Source organism: Nicrophorus vespilloides, unplaced genomic scaffold (assembly GCF_001412225.1).
Source record: "Nicrophorus vespilloides isolate i.1.1-1 unplaced genomic scaffold, Nicve_v1.0, whole genome shotgun sequence".
Classification (NCBI taxonomy): Eukaryota; Metazoa; Arthropoda; class Insecta; order Coleoptera; family Silphidae; genus Nicrophorus; species Nicrophorus vespilloides.
The window spans coordinates 79,116-86,598 of NW_017095478.1; positions in this window are offsets into that span (position 1 = coordinate 79,116).

The following is a 7,483-nucleotide window of genomic DNA, read 5'->3' on the forward strand; positions in this document are numbered from 1 at the left end:
TCTGTTGATCAAAAAGTAAAGTATAAGACGTATCCCAATGTTATGACACAAATGTAAGAAATTAAAATCCTTATATATTTATCCGAATCACCCATTCAATTGATAAATTTTGCTTAACTTTTTGAAAAAAAAAATATTATTAATTTTTAATCACAAGTAAATTTTGATTTATAAATTCCATGAATTTAGAAAACGTATTATTTCTGTACATTTTTTACGAATTTTGAACTAAAATATTCAAATTGAATTTTGCCATTTTAGTTTCTGAGTTACGAATTTTTTTATTTACGAATTCCATTAATTCCATCAAAAAGCAATAATTTCTGTAGGAATTTTACATTTAACTTAGATTTTTGTGAATTATTTACTAAAATATTGAAATTGAATTTTTCGTTTTTGTAAATTACGAATTTCCATTTATGTTTTTGATTTAGAATTTATCTGTTTACGAATTCAATGTAAAAATAATAATTTCTGTAGGAATTTTGCATTTGACTTAGATTTGTGAGAATTATTTACTAAAATATTGAAATAGAATTTATAAATTTCCGTTTCAAGAAACAAAAAATAAATTTATTTATAAACGCGATACAATAAGAAAAGAACTAAATGCGTCTTTAGTAAACAGAAAATATTGAAATTATTATGGATTTTACTCATTTTTCTACTCGAATGAAATAACAATGGAAAGAACAATCGGTAATTATGATAATTTAATTGTTTCAATACAACGTCTTAATTATCATATTACATATACTTAGTACCATTGTTATTGGCTAGAAAGCAGAGAGAGAATACTAAACCTATGCCTCGTCAGTAAGTATTATTAAAAAGAAACAATTATATAACTATGAGGCTTTATTCATTTGTGATCTTAACAAAAACACGTCTAACATTAGGAAATCGTTGAATTGTACGTATTTGTGTGTGTGTTTGTAACTAGAAACGAAACTCGGCGAAGAGATCACAAAGAAACGTGTTTCGATTATCGGAAGGAGCGAAGGAAGGCAGAGGGCGATAAAAATAAAGGATAAATTCCAGAATTGTGTAAGAGCGGCCTCGGTTCAATTTTTCCGTCCAAAAGAATGACATCTTTATTAGGGCCACCATTAACATAAATTCAGATCCGGAGGATGGATGCTTCTTCTTCTACATTTTTTTCAACTCTCTCTCTCTCTTCCACATTTTTTTTTTATTCCAGGAATGGAGTGCGCCCCTCCTGCAACGTTTATTTCGTTTCGTTTTAGTGCAGCCCCCCATCTAGAAACCACGGAGTCGCTTCCGAATGTGTATAACAACCCCAATAAAAATTCGGTTGGAAATGTTGCGGAGGAGGTAAAATAAAGTGGAACTAATAAAACGTAAAGAAAGAGAGGCGGAAAGTTATTCCAAAAGCTTTGCAGTTTATAATAACGTGCTTAACGTCCAGTTAACTTATTAGATCTTACAGTTTTTTCAGGTTTGGGAATGGAAAAGTTAACTTCCAGATTACATTTTTAGTGTTTGGGATAACGGAAAAGATTTCATTTTTTGGTACAAAAGTAAGAAGCCTTCAATTGAAAGGATAAAAATGAATGATTCCAAAGCTTTGCAGTATATAATAACGTGCTTAACGTCCAGTTAACTTATTAGATCTTGCAGTTTTTCGGGTTGCGAATGGAAAAGTTAATTTCGGAATTACATCTTTCGTGTTTGGGATAAACAAAAACATTGAAATATTTTTGGTACAAAAGTAAGAAGCCTTTAATTGAAAGGATAAAAATGAATGATTCCAAAGCTTTGCAGTATATAATAACGTGCTTAACGTCCAGTTAACTTATTAGATCTTACAGTTTTTCGAGTTGCGAATGGAAAAGTTAACTTCGAGATTACATTTTTCGTGTTTGGGATAAACGAAAAGATTTAATTTTTTTTGGTACAGTAAAAATAAAGAAGTCTTCAGACTTCAGTCGAAAGGATAGAAGAAAAAAGGATAATTTAACTTAATTATCCCGGGAAGATTTCGAGCGGAACGAGAAGAGGAGACGCTTCAATCTCGCGAAATTGAACCGTCCTCTCTACTTCGCTCCAGCAATACTTTTTTTTTACTCGCGTCCTTTCGCTCTATATATACATATATATATGTTATTTTTCTCTTGTAATATTGTTGATACTTGTTCAATCAGGATTTTTTTGTTTGCTTCTGCCCCAATCGATTTACGCTAATGACCGAAGCGATTTCCTCCGACAAACCTCTTTCTTTCTTTCTCTTTTCGTCCCGTTTATTTTTCGTACCTTTTTTTTGATCTTCTTCTGTTCTGTTCGCCACTAAAGAGGAACTGTTTAAGGGGGACATTAATAATAACAAGTTAATAATGCTATGATTATTTTTTCCCCTTTCGAATCGCTTCCAGCGGGACGAAACGTTTTTCGTTCATCGATTGGAGACCTGGTTTTACCTTCGGGAGACACGGAACGCTACCACCGATGATTGCTTAAGAAAATTTCCTCATGTGCACGTCGCGTGACCGCGTAATTTATCAATATAAAATTTACTTTCGAAAACATTATTATCTAGATCAGTATTAACCAAACTTTTAACCAAATTTGATTAAGTATTACTTTCATAAAACTATTCCTACATCTAAAGTATCTTAAGTTATTTTATCAAGTAACTTGCAAATGTACTTGTTCAAGTATTATGAAAATAGTAAACATTTTAAAATTAACTATAACACCTCACTCAATAAGTTCGTAGGATGACCAATAAAACAACAACTTTTGGGCAATATTCGACTTTATTCATTAACATAGTCTTCTTCAAGAGTGACACATTCATACCAAAGCTTCGATACCTTTTTTATAGAACGATTTATCTTTGGCCTCAAAGTACGGCTTTCACCCTTGCTGTCCACTCAGCTGATGACCGATTTGTCTCTGGAGTGTAGTGGTGGATCCAGGTTTTATCCGTTGTTCCATACTGCATGAAAGATCCTTTTTATTTCGCTGCAACAGCTCCATAAAGCGCTCGGAATCATCAACTCGTTGTTGTTTTTGGTCCACTTTGAACTTGATATCCGTTTCTCATGATCAAATGTTCATGCAAAATTGTGAATACACTGCCTTCTGATATCTTCAGGGTGTCAACTATCTCACGCAACATCCATTTAGGATCGACCAAAACCATTTTGTGGACTTTTTTATGTTTTCTGTAATAATAGCCGAATTTGGATGACCATCATTTGTATGACCTAGTTTAAAATCAGCAAACCACTTCTATAACATTTGTCTCGACGGAGAAGAGTCCCCATAACACTTATAAAACCATTCCTTGCTTGAATGGTATTTTTTTCCATAAAAAAAAGCAATGTTTTATGAACACACCAAATTGTTTTCCATTGTTTTGAAAATTACAAAAGTAGCGTCACTAAAACCACTGTAACTTATGAACTAAATGTCAAATTATCATGAAATTTTGACAGATGTCGTCTGAAGGTTGGTACTTCCTAGAAATCGTATGGATTGTTCGACAGAGGTTCCATGTGTATGTCATCCTACCAACTGATTGAGTGAGGTGTTATTTCAATATGTTTTCGTTATTAATAACTAATTATTATGAGTTTATGATTTTTTTTTAAATTTAAAAATATACTGAAATAATTCAAAATTAAATAAATGTATTTTTTTTAATTAACTTAATAGAAAATTAATTGATTACAGATAATAATCAATTTGGAAAGTCTATTTACAACACTGTTCTATTTACTCACCTCTCCTCACTAAAGCAATTATTGAATGTTTCTAATGGTCGTAAATCATCGACGTTTTTCTTTATTGTTATATTTGTTTCATAGAAATTTTTTTTCGAAATTTATCAAAGACATTTCTAATTTCAATTATATTTATTATTAATTATTCTTTAAGTATCAATGGAATTCCAAAATTATTTCATTATCCAATATATTTTTATTATCACATCATAATTCAAAAAAATTGTATGTACTTGAATTGTTACATAATACATAATTTCTATAATAGAGTCAATAATCATTTACTGCAGTTTTTTTCATTGCATAATTAGTTTCAGCACAAATTATTTTTCCAAACTTGTTTAGACAAAAGAATATATAAATTTTTTTTGATGAAATTATGGATTAAACGGAAATGATTAAAGTTTAATTAAATGAAATAATTTACTGAAAATTTGAATATATACATTGTTGATAAAACTGATGTAAATGAGAAATAAAAATATTTAAAACTAATAAAATGCTCGAAATTTAGAATTTTAATACAATTTTTATCTTTATAATGTACAAGAATATGTTGTATAATGCACGTAATATGTTCTGCCAAAATTCCGGACTCTTTGAAACTAACTGGACTAAGGGGGGATATAATTAACTGAAGAAATTGTATTATTTTTTTTAGAAAATTCGTTTATTTCATCATACTAACAAGAAATGATAATAAACTTATTAAGAAAGTAACACAAACTGAATCTTGGGATACACTGATGTAAATGTTTATTGGTCCTTGAGGAAATACATAAAAATAATAAGGAAAAACTAGGAAAAAGTACTCAAAGGATTTTCATTTTAATAAGTACATATATACGTAAACTTTATACAGCGAAATTCGCCGAGCTGAAAATAAATTCGAGCGCGGGGGGAAATGGAGAGAGAAATTCGCTTAAAGGGAGGACCAGAAAATTTAATATTTGCTCTGACTCTCTCTTTCTATATATATAAACTCACTCTGTTTCTCTCTCTATTTCTCTTTCCGGCAGACGAAACTCGATTGCTAATGTATTTATTATTAATAAATTGATCTCTGGAAACGTCGGTTTTCTGGGGGGATGATTTGTACGGTGGTATTTGTGTGTGCGTATATATCTGTGTATGCGGTGCGGTTAATTCAATTCGGTTAAAGTTTAAATTAATCGCCGGGAATGTGTTTGTGTTCGCCGCGGGGCTGTAAATCAAAAGTTCGCGTAATTAAAATCTCCTTAATGAAAAATACGGGCCTGCTCCAAACTACCCCCACCCTCTCATACAGAAACCTTTGGGATCCTTTGCGTTTTCCCCTTACCCCGCAAACAGAACTGAAGACAAGATTCGTATAATTTTTTGTAAATTTATTTATCTCTCTTTTACTCAATAACTCTATATTAAACTCTCTCTCTTTCTGTTTCTTGACTTTATGTTTTAATTTTATTTCGGAATCGCACGGAATGCGAATGCTAATTGAGTGGAAAATCAATTGGGTATTCGCGTGATCCGATATCCTCGACGGGCGGAAAAGGAAATCTGGCGGTCGCGCGCGCCTCCACCTCCCTTTCCGTACTACACCAACCACCACCAACATCAGAAACCTCCCTTCGAGCATAAATATTCATTCGGTTAATTATAATTCTCGGAAGCCCATAATTTATGTTCGGTTTCGGAACTTTTACCCGCAGAAATGCCAACAACCGCAAAAGAAGTTTCTCTAACGCACTGAGGAGTCCTACGTTCCTTACGGGTGGAAAGGTTAATTTTTGTTGTCTTTAGGATGCCATGTAGGCATAATTCAAGATAACTAAGATGTTTGAGTTGAAAGATCAGTTGTTTGAGTTTAATTAGTTATTTTATAAGTAATGCTGTATCCACAAAATGTTTAACATGAGATTTAAATATATAACCAGATACCATAATACCAAAAAATTAGATCCATTCATAAGTAAAAAAGTGGAAAGCCCATTGCCAACTGTATGTTTTATTTTTCTTTACACCTCCATAATCCTCGCTTAGGTTTTTGCACAATTTCGCTAACTGTATCTGACTAGATTTTGGTTCTTATTATTTGTAATTCCATGTGTACCAACTTGTATGTGTACAGTTTACATAACAGTTGGTACTCATATTACAAGTAATGTTGTATTTACACAATTTAGGACAGAAGATATAAATACCAATTAATATTGGATATCCTGAAAACTGATATTTTAGGTGTAACAACTTTTAGGTATTCAGATTACATAATGTTTTACATAAGATATAAATAAATATCTGCTGGGCTAACATTTACTATTGGTTATCATAAATACTGATGCTTCAAGTGTACCAACTGCTATAAATACAGTACATTCTAGTAACACTACACTTCAGTAAATCTTTACTTAGCCTGTGCTCAATTTCACCAGTTTACACCGAAATGAGAGTACTTCTGCCATTCAAAATTAAATCTTGGATTTATGAAACGATCTAGGTAAGAGTTACACTAGAAATGGCCAAATATTATAACGTATAAGATTCTGAATCATCTGAGTTCAAGGTGTCATTTCTGTTATTGCTCTACTTGAGATTGAGGAATGTGTTTATTAACATCTTGATAGAATATAACAATTGAATTAATGATATAACACCTCTCAATTTTTGACAACTGATTTAAATGTATTCAGGTATACCAACAATCATTGGTTACCATGAGACCTGATGTTCCAAGTATACCAATTACTAGTTTAATTAATAGTTTATATTTGAGTTTAATTAGTTATTTTACAAGTAAAGCTGTATCCACAAAATATTTAACATGAGATTTAAATATATAGCCAGAGGTACCATAATACCATGTTCAAAAATTTAGATCCATACGAAACTAAAAAAAGGCGAAATCCTATTGTCTCCTTTTTCTTTATACCTTCTCATTCCTCATTTAGGTTTTTGCACAATTTTTGTGAATCCAAGGTGTCACTTCTTTTATTACTCTATTTGAGATTGAGGAATGTCTTTAATAACATCATAGAATATAACAATTGATACGTATATTAGAATTAATGATATAAAACCTCTCAATTTTTAACTACTGATTTAAATGTATTCAGGAATACCAACAATCATTGATTACCATGAGACCTAATGTTCCAAGTATACCAATTACTAGTTTACATTTGAGTTTAATTAATTATTTTACAAGTAATGCTGTATCCACAAAATGTTTAAAATAAGATTTAAATATATAGTCAGGAGGAGTATAGGAGTCAGGAGTGAAATTCCACTGTCCTCCACATTCCTCACTTAGGTTTTTGCACAGTTTTTGTTAGTTTCCGCCAACTGTCAGTATCTGTCAACTAGAATTTGGTTCATATTATTTGTTATTCCATGTATACCAACATGTTTACATAATATTTGGTACTCATATTACAAGTAATACTGTATTTACACAATGTATTCAGGAATACCAACAATATTCAGTCTTGAGAATCTTTCGATTGCAAATATAGAATAAATAATTATAATTTGTTTATTTACAAAAGAAGTTAATTAATTAATTTGTATATTTTCACTATGCTAATAAATATTTTCTTATTAATTATAATTAATGTATTTGATTTTCCTACTTGATTAGAAATCGAAGCTAAGAAAATTTCACTGATTCCATTAATTAATCACTCATCATATAAATTATATTTTGTAATGAATTCATACATAAATTCATTAAAATATTCAATATTTTTATTTGA